Below are 21,502 nucleotides of genomic sequence, written 5' to 3'. Positions count from 1 at the left end.
TGTACAGGACAGAAGCTCTTTTCTAGGGACTGGATATAAGGTTTCACCCATCTAGGCAGAATGCTTGGGACACTTTTCCCCAGTGCCACAAGGAAGTTGAGACATAGGTATCTAAATCAGATTCATGAACATAGCTTCACAAATCCCAGTTTTGGAAGGAAAGATGGTGCATAAATAAAGATCACAACAACAAGAACAGCAGAGGGGCAACAACAGGATTCACACTTTACCAGGCAGATTACTGCCAAAAACAACTGGTTTCCTAGTCTACCAGGTATTACTAACCAGAATTTCGGACCATCTAGGAATAATACTCGTCAGTTAAATTTGCATTCCACTTTTTCTTCCATGAGCTCAAAACTCATGACTGTCCTTCACCCCACTTTATTCTCACAACAGAGTTGTGGCTAGGTTAGGATGAAAGAGAATGACTGTCCCATGATCATCCAATTAATTCCATGGTTCAGTGGGCACTTGAACCGACATCACCCAAGTCCCAGTCCAACATTCTAACCACTACACCATACTGACTTGTGGCACTCTTCCCTTCAATATTCACAGACTCTCTAAACCAACATGATAAAATGTTCACTTTATCTTCCTTTAATATTGGATTTTTATTTTTCTAAACTGATTTCTTGCACATGAAACCTTGTTTGCTCCAGTATTTATCTCCTTCGACATTATGGTTGCTTAAGCATGTAGGTGTTATGGAGGAATCTTTAAAAAACAAAACAAAACCTCATGCTCAAAATAACCAATGGTTATATGCCATATTGTTTTTAATATTTCCCCCCTGAACAGATCTCAGTTACATACTATAATATTCCAGTATAACAAAAGCGGGGGGGGGGGGGGACACAAAAAGTGTGAAAATAATGAATCTAATATAAGTCAGTTGCAAAATTTTGTCTATACATCATTCTTTCAAATGTTGAAGTGTTGTTAGATCTTCCATCCATTGGATCACAGGTGGAGAAAAAAATATCTTCCCAATAACAAAATGTTAATCTTTTAGCAGTCAAAATAGTATGAAACCAGGTAATCATCTAGTCTGATCCCAAATTTACAGTCATAGAGAGTTATAGACAAACTATTTTAAATGCATTTCTTCAGCAAGAAACGATTTCCTCTTTCATGAACAATATGTCTGAAAGAGTAATTTCTGCTGTATAAGACATTGTTGGAGATCTATGGCCATACTAGTTATAGATGGTAAAACTGATGGCCACTCAAAATTGGATATTCCAATACTCAGTTGAATTTGTTCTGTAAATTTCACATGTCTCATATATATATATATATATATATATATATATATATATTATTGGCTTGGTTACTTGGCTGGCCTCAATTAATGTGTCTAATATTAAGGGAACCTCAGCTGTACTTAAACCTGCAGGGTTAAATTTGTACTGTAATAAATGTTTCAGTTGTAAATATAGCTATGGGGTAGTTTAAAGTGCTCTTGCAAAATTGAAAAAGGCAAAAACCCATCATCAACATCAAGTACAGTGCGCCCTTGCTTTACATGGGGATCTGTCCCCCCTCCCCCCGCATAAAGCAAATAGTGCATTTGCTCGAGCCCCATTGAAAATAATGGAGCTCGTGCATGTGGCATGGTCCACATGCCACTGGCACATGCACCATTCTATTTCTGTCATGCAGAAATGTTATACTGAAAGCTGCATAAAAAGCACCCACGTATGACGCGGGCACGCTGTATCTGATTTAAAGCAGCAATCCCATAATAAGTGCACATCTTCCATTAAAATGGTTCCTTACCAATTTTCAAATCTGGATTTCACCTATAATGTCAATTTGGCATGAGCGTATGGGCCAAATTGCAATTGATGAGACAATATTTGCCACACAGTACAAACTGGTGCAATTGCAACTCTGCCCTTTTTTAAAAAAATAAAATGAGTACCAAGTACTATCCATTTGAATAGATGTGCCAGAAATGTAACTTCCAAAGGGGTTATGGAGGATTTTGCTTCATGTCAGAGCCGGTTCTAAAAAAGCTGGCCTCTTGTGGTATTAGACTTTTGGTTCGGAAAAAGAAATGCAAGGCAAAAAAAAAACCCTTAGCCTTTTTCTGTCCCTGATAGTTAATGGAATCCTGACAATGTCTATCCACATTGCAGCTGTAACAATACAGGAATAGAGAGTTTAGACCTCTCTCTGCATTGAGCCTTAAGTGGATATGCTTGTACATCATGTACGATTTGGTTTCACTTAAGATGGGCACAATCATTGGAAGCTACACAGGATGACCTAGAAAGACATGCATTGTTCAAATTCTGAAATGAAGGATTATTTGGAACATGATCCATTTATACTCCTGAAATTTATTACAAAGAATAAAGAGAGAACTCACATGGTGAAGTTATTCCTTTAAGAAATTAAGCAAACACACTGGATGATATGAGGGATGAGAAATAAAGCCTCAGAAGAATGAACCCAGTGATTTGGGAGGTAAGCTGTTGTAGTAGCAATTCTAATATTTTGTGGGAAATTGCATGTATTTGCTTCTTTGGAGAATCTCAGGAGTTATTACCAATAACGATAATCTGGGATTCGTTGGTCCTAGTGAAGTCAGCTTCTCAAAAATAAAGCTTCTCATTGGCAATCTTGACTTTGACTGATTTTCCCTCCACTGTGATTAGCACTGGGGAAACAAAGCTATTTTGGATGTACTAGGATTGCAGAGTCCAGACTGTAGGTCTGTAGGGATGGTCTTTGGTGTCACCATTTTGTATCACTTCAGAAAGAGAAACCAGAAAACAATTACATAGTCAAGTCCTGCCAGGCAGCAATAGTATGTAATGCAGTTTTTGAATGCCAAGGTCCAATAACAAAAAAGTAGCATTCGTCAGAAATAAACAAGATGAAAGGAAACAGAACATGGTGAAGCCCAGGGCCGCTCAACACAAGTATAAAAATTGAGATTTTACTGTCACTGGCAAAGTCAACATTTGTTCCCAGCATTGAATTTTGGTTAGCCAGCAGATTCCATGTTGCTGCTGCTTCTGCTAAAAACCGCACTCAAGGCTAAAATGTGGGCCTTGAGCATCAGGCTTCTTTGTAAGCAAAAACTTGCTCTTGTAGTGACCACACAATACTCATGAAGAGGCCGCCATAGGAACCTTGCACTTCACCTAAGGCTAGCCCCAAGCCTTTATTCTACATGACAGTTGTGGATTAGGAGGATGATGCATGGTAACAGCACTCTGTTACCCCCAACATCCCTTTGACTGCTAATTGATGGGGCAGTAGACAAACTCAGCATGAAGCAGCCATACATATTTCCCATGGGCCATGTACATTAAGCCTTCTTCGAGACTTGCAGTTCATTTTGCTACTCAGTTTTGCAGTCGCTCAGTATGCCTATGAGATTTTGCCTAAGAATGTACCATCAAGGCACTTCAGGATTTGCTATAGGAAAAAATTTCAGGGATAACACCCAATTTCTTTATGTTCACAACCCTGTGAATTCATGTAGGGTATGGATAGATTAGCATTTAATTTCTATTCCTTGTTAATCATTGGTCACAAAATTCAAATGTGGATGATAAAATAACTGATAGAATTGTCCATTCCCTATGGATGCTCTACCAGTTAGTGATATGTATCTTTTGCTAGTCTTGATAGCTCAGCACACCACATGCGCACAACAATAAAACAAACCAAGAAAGCATCCATAATTTGGAAATGGCCTCAACATCATGTCAACTGAGTAATTGCAATGGTACATTACTGCACACACAAAAGCTGTTTAATTTAATAACTCATTTCTGGATTTCTTGTAAGCAGCAATACATACAATTCAATTAGAGGCCCACAATAGACTGCACTGATTATTTTATGAGCTCAGAACAGAAAGGCTCTTCAGCTTTTCCACTCAGATTTGCTGATCTGTGTTGAATAAATGTCTTAGAATGTATTTACTAAAACAGTACCTTCATAGTAAATTGATATGGGAATATAACAACAATGACTAAAGCTCTATGTAACATGAAATTTCTCTATCAATCCACTGTATCTGAAGAGAGCAGACAGATATTGCCGTTCTGTTTCCTTCCTTCTAGTGCTTTGTGCCTTAATTTCCTATTTTCCCCAGTTAGTCTTGATTAAGAGCTTTACTGGACTACATTTGTGTAGTTAGTATTAGTTACTCACTCTAATCCTATTCAAAAATTTAAATTATCCAAATAATGAGGCAGAATGTGAGAAGGAACACAGTAGCTTCACAGCCTTCATTGCTGTTTTTATCATTCACCATGACCTCTTATAAGTAGAATGATCTATCCTCATGGTCATGGAAACATGTGGTTCTAAATCAAGTTCATAGGGATGTTCAGGGCTCAGTTCTGTCCCTCATGCTCCTTAACATGTACATGAAATTGCTAGGAGAGTTACCTGAAATTTTGGGGTCAGTTTCATCAATATGCTGATAGGACCTAGCCCTATCTCTACTTTCCAGCTAATTCCAAAGAGGCTGTTTCAGTGCTAAACTAGTGTTTTCTCTAAATAATAAAGCTAAGGGTGAAGAGAAACAAACTTTTTTTAACATAGATTGGTCAGAGCTGCTCCTAGTCATCTAAAAGGTAGTTTAGGAAATGAAAATTCAAATGGTGCTAGATGAGGTTAAACCTCAAAATATCAAGTCAGATGAAATATTCAGCTATGGGCCTAGCTGTTAGCCAGGAGTGCATTTGCACAGTTAAAAATTAGTATGCCAGCAGCACCCAGAGACTGATCTGGTTGCAGTGACATGTAGAATCAAGGGCCATACAGTTCAACCTCCTGTCATACAAGAATACACAGTTAAAGCACTACTGAGAGATGGTCATCCAGCTTCTGTTTACAAACTTCCAAAGAGACCCTACCAGCATCTGAGGCAGTCTATTCTGCTGGACTGTCTAAATGTTCTTCTAATATTTAGGTGGAATCTTTTGCCTTGTAATTTGGATCCACTGGTTCATGTCTTAATCTCTAGAGCAGGAAAAAAAACAACCAAGTTTGCTCCATCATCTACATACCTTTCCTTCGAATATTTAAAAAGGGTTATCATATCACTTCTCAGTTTTGGCTTCTCTTCTCCATGCTAAAATATCCAGTGTTCTAAGGATCAGTTCTAGCTGCTGACAAGTGATGATGTGGACAAAACACTGGAATCACATACTTTTGACTCTTACCCATCTTGGCTGATAAAATATAGCAGAGATGGACAGGGTCCAGGGGATGGTAAATGCCTCACACTGTCAGGGGAAGGTGCCTGCTCCCTTGAAGGAGTCTTTCATGCACCCACTTCTGAAGATGACCTCATTGTATCCAGAGACACATGAGAACTACCACCCCATTGGTAACATCCCATTTTGGGGTATGTGTGACTGAGGGGCTTGACAGACCACCCCAAAGGGGCATCCTGAAGCTGCCTCTTTTTGCGCCGGATTGGGGCTGTGGCAACCGCACACTGTAGTCGTGATCCAGTCTTTCCAGGGTGCCCTGGAAAGGGTATCATAGCCATGGCTAGAAGTGGCATCATGGCAGAGAGAATAGAGATAGTCAGTGCTTCTTTTAGATGCTCTCAACTTTCACAACTCTACTCAGAGAAGGGCATGATTCCATTTTTTATAAGAGTTGAAGTACCCATGGATATTGACCCAGTTTTTTGGAGTAGTTTTTTGACCAAAATTTCTAAACTTATACATGAGTATAGTTGTGCTGTTTAAAGAGGATAGACATTTAATACTTTTTTATCATTGGGTTTTTAGCTCTACTGTGTTTTAATCTATGTTGTAAGTGGACTTGGGCTATTTAATTAATAAATAAATAAAGTCAGTAATTTCCACAGATAGAAAAAGCCATCCCCCATTAGCAGCTTCTGGTTTCAGCTGATATGGTGGGTGGCAATGGTGGTGGTGGAATGAAGCTGTTGATCCAGGGCAGTGAAACAGGACTTCTACTCCCATGTCAGAATGTGCCCACCCAACATGGCCAGTCTGAGAGTTTGGCTAGCACTTTGGATCCCACTCTCGGTCATTGTGTGCAACACTGGGAATAGACATATGTAGTAGAATATCAGGAGTTTCATGTAACTAATCTGGTTTTATAGGGGGAGAGGCAATCGTGTCCTCTAAGCCTTCTGTGACACATGGCTGATAGACCAAAGGTTAATGTAAACCAGATTCAAACCCTCATTTAAAGGATTTTAAAGCTATCAAGCTTTACTTTGGGTTAAATTGCAATCCTTAATCACAATAAAATTTGTCTGAGAGAAAAGTGAGCCTCCAAGGGCTACACAACTCTTTTCCTCAAATGCACAAACTCTTTCCCCCATAAGATTAGTTATGTGAACAACAGATGTACATCCAAAAACTCGAACAACATGGAAGCCTCTATGTGGTCTCAGCAGGGCATCCAACAATCTGTATTAAGGCTGATGCGTTGCTCAGTCTGGAATACCTAGAGTATATCTGGTGATCTATCAGGCTCACCATAAGTCTAGAGCAAAGCAATGCAAAATAATTTTACTTCCAGGAGGTAAGTGGGATGAACATAGATAAGAACAATATAGTGGGATGACTGTTAAACACCATTTTCTTACAACATGACTGTTGTACGAAATCCATACATTTCTATAGCTTTTTAGAATGTCTTACTTAGGCTACAACCTGTACACATTTACATATGAACAGGTCACAAAATACTCCTGAGTAGATATAGGTATGATTCCATTGTTAATGTAATACTTCCCTGCAAAACAAAACTTCAAAGTATTTAGCCCATAATCTCTCCTCTGCAAATTATATTTTCTTGCCATTGGTACTGTTCAACTCTGGCACATTCAAGCACACACATATATGCATGCACACACATAACATTCCTCCACACACTGGATTTGAAAATCCAAAGTAAAGATTAAAGAGTAAAAAGTTTAAAAACCATTAAAAGTATGTCTTAAATATATAAATATATTATGGGACTCTCAGAAACAAAGAAATCTCCACAATGAAAGCAGTCGAGAAATATATTCCCAAATCAGGAAAACCTCTCTGCAATGCTGATGCTATTTTAAGGATATGGCAAGGGAATCTAAAATCCATTGAAGCAGGAATGGGTTTAATGTGGGCAGCGTACAGACCTGTATGTAAGAGATATTGAGAGAGTGCCTGGTGAACAGTTATGCAGATGCTGTAGTTCAAAGAAAGCCCTTCAAGCCGTTCTAAGGTCTCCACTTCTCCTGCTCTGTACAGTGTGTATTGTGTTTGCATATTCCTTTTGCTTACCACAAGCAGCTCTTGGGGTCAGGACTCTTGAAGTACAGGCTGTTCCATTCCAAAGCTCTGATGGATTCCTCTTTTCCAAAAAACAGGAATTTGGTGTTTTAGTTCAGAAGTGTCTTTTAATGAGGGTGCTGCTGTTCATCTATTCTTATTGTTATGTTTTAGATGCTTTATCTTATTTTAAATTTGTGGTTATTAAACAGGTTAGATTTTTAAAGCTTTTTAGGATTTGTTATTTAGCTGTAGTGTGTTTTAAAATATGTTGAAAGCTGCCTCCCCACTCTGATCTATGGTTACAATGGCAAGGGAATGCTCTGTTTAAAAACATGAAAAAGAAATTTACTTTTGAACCCCCTTACTATTTCCTCCCAGTGTCAGAACTTAGAATGGTACTTTTCAAAACTACTCGGCCTCATGTATAAGTTGAGAGAAGGCTTCAGGGTCAAAATCCTGGGTTTTGATATGGCCCATGGGTAAGTTAAGGGTAAAACACAGAAGGCTATAAAGAAGGATAGAAAGGGGAAAATACCACTTCCATCCCTCCTTTTCTGGACCTCTCCCAACTGATTCCCAGGTATTGGAGGAGAGGTTTTAATATCAGATTGCGAAAGGAGAAAGGATTTAAATGGACAGTTGTTTCCATTGGAAGCAAGATCTTGCAAAATGGACTGGAGAGATGGTTTTAAGTGGAGAGAGTTTTTTGATAGGAAGTAAGGTCTTGCAAAAGACACCTCTTGGGTGACAACGCTAGTACCCCCCACCCCATCCATATCTCCTGACAGTAGGTGTACAGTTCGACTGCATATTGAAAACAACCAATTTTGATTGCTACTCCTTCTGCCACCCAGTCACACTGGGAGTGAAGGTAGGAGGAGAGGGGCACAAAATGATCCCTGACATTTTTAAGACATTTTGGAGATCCATTCATGCCACTTAAGAGAGTCCTAAAATAGTGGTTTCAAATTGTACAATAAAAAGTAGTGAACTTCAAAACAGCATGGGTATAGTTGCAGTGGTGGTGGTGGTGCGAAATGGGAACAATGCCCACCAAATATGAATTCTGGCATCTTTCAGTTTCTACCCATAATTCTACTCATAGCAGTAATAAATTCTTTTGAAAGAGAATAAAATCAAGCCACCATGCTCAACTACTGGTAAACTGATATCCACCCTCCTTCCAGTGCTTCATTTGTACATAGTGCAAATGAAGGGTATTAAGGAATTGACCAAAAAAAAGGTATTTCAGTGGGAATTCATCAAAAAATTTTCCTAGAAATTGAGCAGCAGCTAACTTCTCTTTTTCATTTTTTTGAAATAGACACTGCACAACATTTTATATCAGGTCTTCTATTCCCACTCTGCCCCTTAAAACCCTAAGTAATGCTAGATCATCACGAAGCATTCCTTGAGGGTACTTCTGAATGAAAACATGATGGCCATTTAAAGAAACACTGGTACCTCCTCAACAATATTGCCATCACGCCAAAAAAACCTGAGAGGAGTTTCACTCTACTCTCCACCTCCTGTAATTCTGAGATGAAAGTTCTCTGATAAATAAACATCTATAGTGCCAATTATTTTCCATTCTGCTCTGATGAACTTTTTTCAGCTTGATAGAACAGGCCATAGATCAGTGGCAGAGCTCCTCATTTTGCCCGCAGAGGGGCCCAGGTTCAGTTTCTAATATATCCATTTTCAACCATGAATGAAGGGATGGGTCAGGGCCAGGACAGCTATGGGTGAGAGGTGGCATCATGCAATCAGTATTGCCAAAGCTGCTTCCTTCCCTTGAAATTGTGGTTTAAAAGCCACATGCAGTAATCTCCTAAGTAAAGCCTTCAGTCCTGGACTGAAACCATATGGGAGAAGCTGATAACATGGTCCCCTCTTCCACTATAGTTATTCTCATCAAAAAGATACATGAGGGAAGTTTATTTACACCATATAGCTTGGGAAACCTAAGCGTAGTAGTTGTTATCTTCCAATAATGCCATGTTGGGTACCAAGTATGATCCATAGTTAAGTGACTTTCCACATGAATGCAGTGGTGTATTTTTATTGTTTTGTAAATGATTAGAAATGTTTATGGTTATATAGAGATCATGATAAGTAATTTAAGTTTGACAAGATAAAACAAGAGAGCAGGTAGTGTTCAGGGAACAAATCTTGCAGAAGCTGTCCAATTGTTATATGCTGTGTTGAGAAATTAAACCATATGATTTGTGTTGACTGTAGTAAGAAATGCCTTGTTTATTTTATCTACAGGCTTTGCTCTTTTATTTTCTTTTAACATTGGGTCTGCCACAAATAATAATACCTGTGTGTGATGAGGAGCTATTTACACTGATTCATATCAAAAGATCACTTTCTCATCTTTAAGCCCTGGGGATTCTTTTAAATGATGTTTACCTTTTGTAAGGCACTGAGGAGAGGAAAGCTATATTTGAGTTGAGACACATGCTGTACCAGAGCCTTTTTCAGGAGATGAGAGGAGAAACATGTTGTAGTGGCTTTTTAAGCAAGTCAAAACCAGATGTACTTCATATTTAATAAATTTGCTTTTATTAAAATTTATTTCCAAAATATTACAGAAATATTCAGAAGTCTTGCTTCTAGGGATTTGTGAAAGCCTTTTTATACATTTCACTAATCTTTTCAGAACCTTTCAGTTCCCCTAGAACAGTAGTCCCCAAACATTTTGAGGCTACTACCCCATGTCCTCTTGGGTGACAACCCTAGTACTCATCCATATATTTTGATATTAGGTGTACAGTTCTACTGCATACTGAAAGCAACCAATTTTGGTTGCTACTCCTTTTACCACCCAGTCACACTGGGAGTGAAGACCAGTGTGGCCGAGATGCCTCTGGGTTGCTGCTCAGCCAGCTGCTCAATTGCTCCACCCAAGATGACCAGGTGCAAAGGGAGAAGCTTCTTCCTGGTTAGAAATGACTCTCAATTCTTTTGTCAGAGAGAAGAGGGGGTTTACAGATGTCACATGCTATGGACTAGAGATGCATGAATGGGGAATGGGAAGCCACTGCAAGGCAAAGACTCTTTCTAAGAACTGACCCCAGATATTCCTTCCCGTTCTTCCCTAGAGACATGCCTTGCCCACAAAGTATCAAGTCCCCCCCCCCCCCCCCCGGACAACATTGCTTCTTCTGCTATGCCTTTTCTCTGTCTTTCCAGTGAAAGAAAGGAGAAACAGTAGTGCAGTTCCAAATAATTCAGCTTCATCTGGGCTTCAGAGGGGGAGAGAGGCAGGCCAGCTCCATCAGGCCTAGCCCAAAGTAAGTTGAGGAGCCCTCCCTCCAGCCCATCCACCATCATCCAGCTTTAGAGGGAGAGAGTCAGGCCAGATCCATCGGGCCTAGCCCAAGTAAGATAAAGAGCACTCCCTTCAACCCATCCATCACCATCTGGCTTCAGAGGAAGAAAGGCAGACCAGCTCCATTGGGCCTAGCTCAAGTAAGATGACTCCAGAGGAAGAGACAACCCAATGAACCTGATCCCTTCCCTACCACCATTCCCTTATCCTAAGCAGGGTCCCAAATCTGAAAAGCCCTTTTTACCACCACTTCTCCCTTGCACTGGTGTCACAAGGGGGGTGCAGACCACACTGGGTGACACCTAAGAAGAGGTGTGACACCTGGTTGGGCCCTCTTCCTTACTGCCCTGACTCTCTTGGTTATGGAAGATAAGACAGTAGAGAAGGAGGGCCAGTGTGTATATTCGCCTGTTCCTGACTTTCCCTGGTGCTTTGGCTAGCTTTCCTGAGCTAGCCAAAGCAATGGGGAAGGAGGGCAATCATGTGGCATGCCTGCCCCCCCCCCATTCCCTAGTGTTTTGACTAGCTCATGGCTAGTCTCCATGGGCAGTTGAGGGGATAGGCACAGCCACACCACTGCTCCTCTGGCAGCTGCACTGGGTGACTCCAACACTATGAATGCCATTGCCACTATGTGCTTTTAACTCCTTACTCCTCCTTACACTAGGTCTGTCCCATAATTGTGCTCCTAACTGCCACTACTAGCAAAAGATGTGCTAATAGAGTGACCTCATGTGAAGAGTGTGAGACACCACTACACAGTGATCAGCAAGGCTGTGCAATGTATTTAAGGGACCTGAAAAGACCTTTCATAGAATATGCAGTCCCATCATAGTCCTTAATGCTGTTGGTTCTCCTTGTTTTTCTTTCTCACCAATACTTTGACAGAAGCCCACCCTGCCAGCCCCCTTTTCCCTCTTGCTAGCCCCTTCCCGACCCCTTTCTCCTCAAGACCCCATTGCATCTTTCCATTGCCCCCAAGTGTCCCCACTTTAGGAATCAATGCCCTAAAAATTTCTCAAACTTTTTGCCTGATAAAAAAACTTCCAAATATTGCCACATTGACCAATTCTAGTGCCAAAAGATAGTATTGATTTGTGCCATAAGATAGTATTGATTTGTGCCATAAATATATACATTTCACGAAGCAAAGCTTTAAATATCACAGCACTAACATAACACAACTCACAAGAAAAACTCTTATGTGAATGACTGAATAATGGTTCTTTGGACAATGCAATTACTGTAACATGCTTTTGGGATAATTGAGATACTGTGATATAATATTAATATTTCATTAGCATGTGTGCAACCTTCCTACTCAAACCAGGACAGAGGTCATGCACTGGCATTATCAGATCTATACAATTTGACATTTCCTTGGGTTGCATGGGGGGAGAAACCTTAATATGATACCTTTAAGATTTAGTTCTTCTCTTACCAGGTACAAGAACACTGCCATGATTAGGGTAGAAGAATCAATAAGCAATCTACTATTATAGAGCCTCAATATTTTTATCACAGTGAAATGATGAGGATGAACTCAAATGTACATAATCTGGCAGCAGTAAATTGTCAGTGCCAGATTAACATTTTCTGGGTGATGGGGCTAGTATTTACCCCACTTCAATCACAGCTGCTGGAAGAGTGAGGATGTGAAGATGCTAAAACTAGAGGTTGGAGAAAGAAATAGGTACTAGATGTGGTTCTGTGTTAAAGAGAGTGATTGATTATATGAAGTGTTTGTGTTAAGTGCTTTATGTCTGTGGAAATGCTTGTAAGGCATTTTGCTTATATTTTTGTTTTCTGTTCACTGAAGGATGCATAATTTGCTTTGTGGGTTTGTACAGGGTGTGTGTGGATATGTGTGTGTGTGTTGAGAAAATGATTCCTGTAAGAGATTACCCATGAGTGAGTGGGTCCAGGACATTTAAGAAGTCATGGTTGTTAAATAAGATTTTGAACCTGTATTCATCCAACACTCTCAGTATTGGATGATTTTGTTCCTGTTCAAGAGGAGAGGGCATGCAGAAAATTACAAAATGTCAGTGAGCATCTTTAGATTCACTGCAGTGGTTTATCGGTTGGTATTATTTTGTTTAATTTATTGTTGTTCTAACCAGTTACTGTGGTTTTAATTTAGATATGCAGTTTAATAACTTTTTAAGGGAGGAGGGAAATATATTGTTTTTATGCTGTATGTTATTTTAATGTTGTAAACTGCCCGGATTGGTTCACCACAGGGTGGTATATAAATAAAAATTATTATTATTATTATTATTATTATTATTGCAATTATATAAAAGTCTTTAAAAAAACAAGTGCCTCTGACTTCAGTTGGACTAATTAGTGAATTTAAGTCCAAAACATCCAGTGGCTAAAAACAAAGTGGCTAGATAAAGTCATTTAATTGCTAAATACAAAAACTGAGTTGAATTTGCTCTGTTCAAATTCTGGACACCTTTCCATGAATGTCTAGATCTGCTGATTTCTTGATACGTTTCCTCATACATTTGATATAACATGATACAATTTTCTATTCTAAAGTTGCTCACGTCTCCCAAAAATACTGCGCAATTCAATTTTTCTGGTTTTCAAGAATACAATTTAAAATACATAAGATTCAAGAGTATGGAGAGCTTTAGTGTACTTCCCCGAACTACATACCACTAGAGCTCCTTTGCAGAGAATTCTAATGACCTTACCAAAATATAAATCCCACAGGATGGAGACATGGGACCTTACTGTACAGGCTCCAGGAATGGGACAAGAACAGTCCAAAAGGAGCTGGGAAGGGAACAGAACAAGTGGGGGACACATTTTACTGCACAAAGAAGTCTCTCACTTGTTCCGTTCCCAATCAGTCCCAGAGGAGGTGATTTTTGAGAACTGTTCTGAACAGTTTTCAAAAATCGCGTCCTCTGGGACAGATTGAAAATGGAAGAGAAGGGAAGGGAACGAAAGAGGGACTTCTGTGTGCAGTAAAATGCATCCCCCACTCATTCCCGGCCCCTTTCATTCTGTTCTCATCCCATGCCTGGAGCCCTTGTGAGGTAAGGTCCATGGTAGGTACAGTTGTATCAAACTGCAATATTTATGCAGTGTCGATACACCCTACTGAAAAGACTGGTGTTCCACCTAAAGACACTCGCAGTGCATACTTAACTTCCTTGTCTCACTCTTGGACTGTTAAGTCCATTCTTCTGCCTCTGCAGGCTGGGGAAAACAGTAATGTTTGATAAAATGTTTAATAAGATGTATGCCTTTAAATTTTGAGCTCTTCAGTTTGGTTAAGCTTCTTGCTCAGCTTAGCTTGTGCAATAGAACAAAATTCTATGAATGTTTAACAACTTAGTGTGCTGTGATTAAAATTCTACACTTTTCATTCTAGAAACCAAAGACATTTAATTAACACATATTGCAAAATCATATTCATGTTTAACCTAAAATAAAGTATGCAAGGCAATCTTGAAAATGTACCAGAATGTCTATACCTATATTTAATTGTTATTAGCATAATTTAATTACTCCATAACATTTTGTTCAATAAAGCCAACCTGTTGCAAAAACTAACCATACATATTTAAATAAAGAACTTAAGTTTGTTGATTTCAGTGGCATTTATCTCCAAGAAAGAACACCTTTGGGACACCAAACAGATTACCCAATATTAATCGATGCAAACATGTGCATCTAAACTAGGGATGGGAAAAATTTCAAAAATATTCAAACAATACATTTTCCAGGTTTTGTGAAGCCACAATAACAACAATTCTGGACTGATGAGAATCCTTGCAGTTCGGGATTTATTCTATGCAAATTCACACATGTACCTTTGAACTACATCTTTTGTGCAGGAAACAATTTTCTGTGCAAAAAATATTTTTTGCATTGAAATATGATTTTCTGAGCAAAACATGCTGTTTTCTGCCCTAAAAAAACCAAACAAAAAATAACATGTGAATTTTGTGCCGAATAAGTCCTGCACTGTGAATAGTCTGCACAGTTTTTGAAGACATTTTTTTCAGCAAGAAGAAAACTGTAAAAATTACAAGCTTGTATTAGCTGCTTCTTTGAAATAATAGATAGCTGGCAGTCTAGTCAGCAGGGGTTTTATATACATGAGCTATCACAGAAAATTCCTTCTGAACCCTAGCTATATCTTCCTTACTGGGGAGGTAGAACACCCTGTGTGATACTGGAATTCAATGAGCAGAAGTTAGGATGGGGATCCTGGAAGTAATGGAGTGGACAAGGCAATAACCTACAGTGCGTTCGCTCCATACACGGGCACACCATACATGACTTCCTCTTTACACGGAAGCCATGTCACCATTATATGAATGACACACACATGCACTCTGCGCATGCCTGCTGTGCTGCTGCAAGCATGAGCCCCATTATATTGAATGCATATTAGTATTCTCAGCAATATTCATATTATCTCTAGCACTATGCGGAATATATATCCACAATGAGCAGTAGTCATTAATAGCTCCATCCTTTATTATTTTGTCTGGAAAATGGCAGCCATCGCTACATCTCTGATACAAACACTGTAGCCTACTTTTATCCCTGCACATGTTCTAAAGTTGTGATTATGGATCTCTCAATCTCCATATGTTTCATCTCCATGATCCCAGATCACACACAACAACAGTCTGTGCTGGTGAGGATTGAAAGGGCCATGGAGAAATTCACGAACTTATTATGGAAATGTTATCAGAGTAAATGAATATGAACAACTCACATATTGTCAATATTCCTCACAGAGTCAGTTGCTCACTTTTGCCATTACTAAAACAATCATTTATACCTTCTGTCAGCCTGGGAAGCAGCCGATTTGATAAACAGACACTGAGAAACATATATTAAACCTGGCCACGGAAATTCTCAGCAGACAGATGAAAACATTTTTCAACACCACTGGGGAGGAAACAAGAGATTCCAATCACTTAATAACAACAGGGTTTTCATTTTCTCTCCTTCACAGTCAGTGATTAAAATCCCAAGGAATTATCTTTTTCCATTCATTATTAGCTTTCTTAGAATTTTTAAAAGCACCAAGACAATTACCTGAAAAACTTTACCTAATTGCCCCTGAATTCTATTTTATTTAACTTTTCTATCAAGAAAAAATAACTTAAAGCAGCATTCTAACTACCGCCATTAAAAATGTTTAAATCCTGTTCATATTATATATAAAGTGTTTCTTTAATTAATTACCAGCTTGTTTAATGATGTTCTTCCTCACATAGACAGAAAAAAATAATGCTGACTTAAAGAAGGATTCAGAAGCTTGTGTGATGGTTTAGCTAAAGCTCCTTTCAAACCCACTTCTTTTTGCTGCATAAACAGTGGTGTACCCACTTTCTCCATCTCAAAACACATGCATTTAGCAAAAACATCTGAAAAAAATATCCTCACATATGTATATGCATGAGTACTAAGATGGTCGTACCGCCCAGGGTTCCTGACTTTATGGCAGATCTACACATGTATCTACATGTGCGCCACATTTTTAACATTCCCCTGAATGGAGAGATACTGGGAACTAGACCAGCAGGGCATGGCCAGCTGGCATGGTCTCCATGTCTTTCACTTGTGTTTATCCCATTTATCACATGTGAGGAGTGAATGACTGAAAGGTCATCATATAAAGAGGGAACATTCCACCATGATATTTTCCTAGACAAACAAGAGCAAAATATTTCTATCACTGTTCTGTCTGTTTAATCTGAGCTGCCTCTCTCCTATATAAAGCTAATTTCCAGTTCTCATTCAAGGTCTCATGATATTCCAGGTTTGTTATTTTCTTGCAAATCTTCAGGACCTCAAGCCTCCTGATACAGTAGCATCCCTTCCCACCCAGAATTACCATAACATGCCCTACCTACAGTCATTCCTGCAATAGTTCTAAACAAAAGACAATGGGCCTAAGCAAAAGACCCTAAAGGGGCAGCATCACACCACCCCTTTGAATGCCAGATTGGGGCCATGGCAACTACATGCCCTGGCCCTGATCTAGCATTTTTCCAGACCAAAAAGAAGAGGCAAAATGCCCTCTCTTTTTGGCCCAGAAAAAGTGTGCCCTTGCTGCTGTGGTGGCACTTTTTGCCACTCCTTTTTGGCATGCAGTGTGAAGTTGCTGCACCTCTGGAGTGCCGCAATGTGGCCCACTGTCTGGTTAGGCGGGCACCGTGACAGTGGCTCAGGGGTGGAGTTGGGCAGTGCATTATGTGGCTGCCATTCCACTCCACCCCGATGCTCTTTTGGCTAGTCTGTTTAGCCTCTCTTATTTGTTTCATTTTTCTAAAAAACTCAAAATGTGCTCAGGTTCTTCCTACATCTTTAATATTAGGAGATTCAGAATTTAGGAGATACAGTTAGGATATTACAGGCATAATTTAGCCAAACATGTTAAGCACTTTGATATCACATTGATTTCAATAGGAAAGTTAAGCACATGCTTAAATCTCTCAAACTGAAATCAATGGGGCTTCAAAGTGCTTTGCAGTGGCTGAAATGCTCTCTATATGCATAATGCATGGTTCTTCAAGAGCAGGTCTTCCAGAGGCTACACATTCTAATTAAGACTGATATCGAAGGTTCTTGCTCTGGACTCAGAAAAGAGTTTTCCATGGAAACTTATCAGATAAGGAGTGAGCTCAGAGTTTTAAAACTGATTAGACACATGTTACACATTATTCTCTCCCCCCCCCCCCCCAATCTCTGCAGTTTCTTTTTTTGGAAATTAAAGCTGCATCTTGATGAGTGCTAATTTCAATCTGCAATAATTTATTTCAGGAGCAGGCAATTTGCTCCAGCAATAACTCATGCTTTCATCGCATCAAAGAATTTGAAGTCCCACCTAGGTTCTTTCTTTCTTCCTGCTCCCCTTCACTTGGCCAATAGGCAAAAGGGGAGGACAAGGACCTTTGTGAGGATAGAAGGAGGAATTGACAGAGATAGATATCCTGTCCAACTACTTGACAGACCAGCATGATTCAAGCTTAGAAAACATCACTCTTTGGTCTACAACTCACAGACTACTCAGCTAATATGATCAGTGGCCCAGTGTGGATTCTGGAAGTTATATCCCCAGAAAGTAACTTTCTAGGGCTGTAACTCTCAAAATCAGCACTGCATCACTGGGCAGAAATTATGCCATGACAAAAGAATGTGTTTAGTACCTCTTTATAAGAAGAGGATTGCCCCCTGCTGTGTACACTGGCAGCAATAATGCATTTATTGCAAAATTTGTTCTTAGCCCAGAAGTTTTGATCAGCCAATTTATCCTTCTTGGCAAGGTGATTGAAGGTGTTGCAACTGCAACTCGGTGATATGGATTTGCTGGACCCAAGTCAACTAGGATTTCAATGGGAATATGGAATTTTGACTATTTTGCTGGATTATCTGTATTGGGGACAGTGTAATACTATAAATTCCCATGGACCTCTCAGCCACTTCTAATACAGTGGACCCTTGTTATACGCTGGGGTTTGGTTCCAAGATCTCCCGTGTATAACAAAATCCGTGTATGCTCAAGTCCTATTAAATATAATGACATAGCAAAATGGTGTCCCTTATAAAAAATGGAAAATCAAGGTAAATTTATACTTTTTTGTAACATTTTCAAACCGTGTATGCTTGAATCCATGTATAAAAAATCCGTGTATAAGAAGGACCGACTGTACAATGGTTCATGCTATTCTACTCTGCTGGACTGGGTGGACCACATCCCACTGGCTCTAATCCTTCCCATTGGACATACCTTGAAAATATCCAACACCATGGGTTTTCATATATAACATTCAACAAGGTTCTCTTCCATCTTTCCCCCATTATTCTATGTCTATACTGGGAGACATCATTCACATATTGGAGATAAGTGACACCAATATGCTGGTGACATACAGCTCTATTGCTCCTTTCTGCCTAACACCAAGAAAGCAGTCAGTATATTTCAGTGCTGTCTATAATCTGTATATTTGCAAATCCTCCATTTCCCAGCTCCACATGTGGTCTGTGTTTGGTTCTGTTAGTTTAGTTTACTTTTAAAAATTGACAGCTTTATCCCCTTCTTTGCTTATATGACAACAACAACAAGAGCAGACCCATTCATAGAATCATATAAATGGAAGAATATTCAAGGGCCATCCAATCCAATCCCTTACCATGCAGGAACACACAATCAAACCACCCCAACAGATGGTCATCCAGCCTCTGTTTAAAAACTTCCAAAGAAGGAGACTCAACCACACTCAAAGGGAATGTGTTCCACTGTTGAACAGCTCTTACTATCAGGGAGTCCTTCCTAATGTTGAGCTGGAATCTCTCTTCCTGTATGAAGTCAAAGGCTTTCATGGCTGGCATACATAGTTTTTTGTGGGTTTTTCGGGCTATATGGCCATGTTCTATAAGAGTTTATTCTTGACGTTTTGCCAGCATCTGTGGCTGGCATCTTCAGAGAATGCTTGCCTGGAAAAGAGTTGTATGTGTGTGCGTGTGCGTGTGCATATATTGTGTGAGCTTGGGAAGGTAGGAGTGATTTGCATATGTACTGTTCTGTTGCGATTGGCAGGCCTCAGGGTGTAGTTTTGTTTGTTTGTTTTTTCCTGTAGCTTGACTCCATTGTTCCAGGTCCTATTCTCTGGAGCAGCAGAAAACAAGCTTGCTCCCTCCTCAATATGACACCCCTTCAAACAATTAAGCAGGGCTATCATATCACCCCTTAACCTTTTCTCCTCCAGGCTAAACATACCCAGCTCCCTAAGTCTCTCCTCATAGTACATGGTTTCCAGACCAATTATTGAATGGTGAGTCAGAATATAGAGAAATCCCATTGATTCAATGGGTCTGGTAAGGACTAACAACAGGATTTAAGCCTGAGAAAAGCAGCTGGTAGCTTTTGGGTGGATCTTGGGGGGAGGGGATACATTATGAGCATCATAAGCAATATGTGACAAAATCTTTTGAGTTATTGGTTTTTCAGACCCAAATATAATTTGCAGTTGGAAAATACTTTAGTGCCAAAATCAATTTGTTTAATAAACAGATTGAGTGATTGAATCTGTTTAATAATATTGATGAAATTCTTACTCCACCCAGCTAAAGGTGGCAGGTACCCCAGCTTTAATTGTCACAACCACCCTATGAGATGGTTGAATCTAAGAGTTACAATCCAAACAAAATCATGCACTGTCAGGTTCCTCTTGACTTTAGTGACAGAATTAAGTTGATGTTTAATGCTTTATTATTTCAATCACAGCACTTTAAAATTTTCTTAAAATCTGGCTAGATTGCACTCACCATTTACACTTCATAGCCAAAAACAATCTAAAGAGATGGCAGGAAAAAGAACTGGAGACATGAACCTGAGGAATAAAAGTCAAGGTGACAGCCAACCAGTTAAAGCCCAGAAAAGTACAAGCTTAAGTCATAAATTTGCAGAACTCTACTAGATGAAGAGAGACCAATGGGTCTCCTATGTGGGCAGGACTGCCAAGAAGTCTGGAAATACCTCATGGGAACTCTTTAGTCTGCATCTAGAGGCCTGAAAATTGCTGGTCCTAGTCCCTATTGCTCTGACAATTACTGTAGCCTAAAGTGCTATGATAAAACGTACATTTGGGACATACTTGAAATTGTGACTTGCTGTGGTTAAAAACACCGGGGGGAGGGGGGAAGAGATGGAAATTTAATTCTACCAGCAATGATAACAGGAATTTAGCACATGCTTATAGTGAACATATTCCAGTATACCAAATTCCATAAAAAGAATCAAAACTGTCAAAGGTCAACACAAAAAATGTCAGCAAAAGGTTTGTATGTTTTTAACCAACTTTTCGTTATATACACACCAAGGTGATAATAGAAAGTATTTCATATGTACAGTAAAAAAAAAGAATCTTGGTATTTCATTTAAATATCCATCATGTTCCAAGGTGATGTCTCATAGCAGCAAGATCAAACATATTACAGCTTGACACACAGTAGTCCGTTTCATCAATACATACACATGGGTGTGCAATTATAAATTGTATATCTGCATACACAGACACACAGACAGAGTTCTCAAATTTCACTCTCAAGCACAAGTCAAATTCATGTTCTCAACAAGAGTAAGAAAAAAACATTGTTCCAAAATATGACTTTATATTTTAGAGTCAGCTGGAAGATGTCATAGCACCCTATAAATTAGGCTATTTGTTATCTCACAAAAAATGTCTTACTGCTTCCGTGTCCCAATGGTGAAGGTTATCTTTTCAGAAGTCTTTTTTAGAAGAATATCTGGGCTATTTTCTAAAACTCATTTTTTTTAATCTTTGAAGATCCTCAAGCCACTACTTTCACTTGCCTTAGCCAAGATTAATCAACATAAGCACAAAAGCACACAAATGCACATGAACACACCCCTCTACCTAGTTCCAAGGGCTCCACTGTCAGGAGAGAGATTACAGGAATTACACAGACTTCAAATATTCTGAAACCTAGGCTTTTCAAAAACTCTTCCTGATAGAATTTTAATGTCATGTTAACATCCATCATCTATTTTATATTTCAAGACCAGCTCTGCTTGCCAACTAAGATAACATGAACATCATTCATATATTAAAGTCTGCCTTTATAAACCAAGCAACCGAGGGAAACATAATGGAGCACATTTTTCAATATGCTCCTCTCCAAACAATATGCAAACATGTAGACATATTTAACAGCACTGTTGTGATTTGAATGTAATTAAAGATTTTAATATGATTTACCACAATTTACAGCTCCGGCACTATTTGGAACCAACATCTCCATAAATACACTTGTGATACTGTTTGTCTTTACCATTTTACCTGATGAAGATTACTACGAAGCAGGGTAGTGA

The 21,502-nt window shown here is 39.2% G+C and overlaps 1 protein-coding gene across 4 annotated transcripts in view; it reads right to left on the bottom strand.

The window, feature by feature from the left end:
* Positions 1–21,502, bottom strand: part of KCNIP4 (potassium voltage-gated channel interacting protein 4) — a 434,206-nt gene that overhangs the window by 304,996 nt on the left and 107,708 nt on the right. The window lies entirely within an intron of this gene.

This window comes from Sceloporus occidentalis, unplaced genomic scaffold (genome assembly GCF_023333645.1).
Source record: "Sceloporus occidentalis isolate IW3139 unplaced genomic scaffold, rSceOcc1.0.p SCAF_5, whole genome shotgun sequence".
In the NCBI taxonomy this organism is placed as follows: Eukaryota; Metazoa; Chordata; class Lepidosauria; order Squamata; family Phrynosomatidae; genus Sceloporus; species Sceloporus occidentalis.
This window is presented reverse-complemented; position numbering and strand designations above follow the sequence as displayed.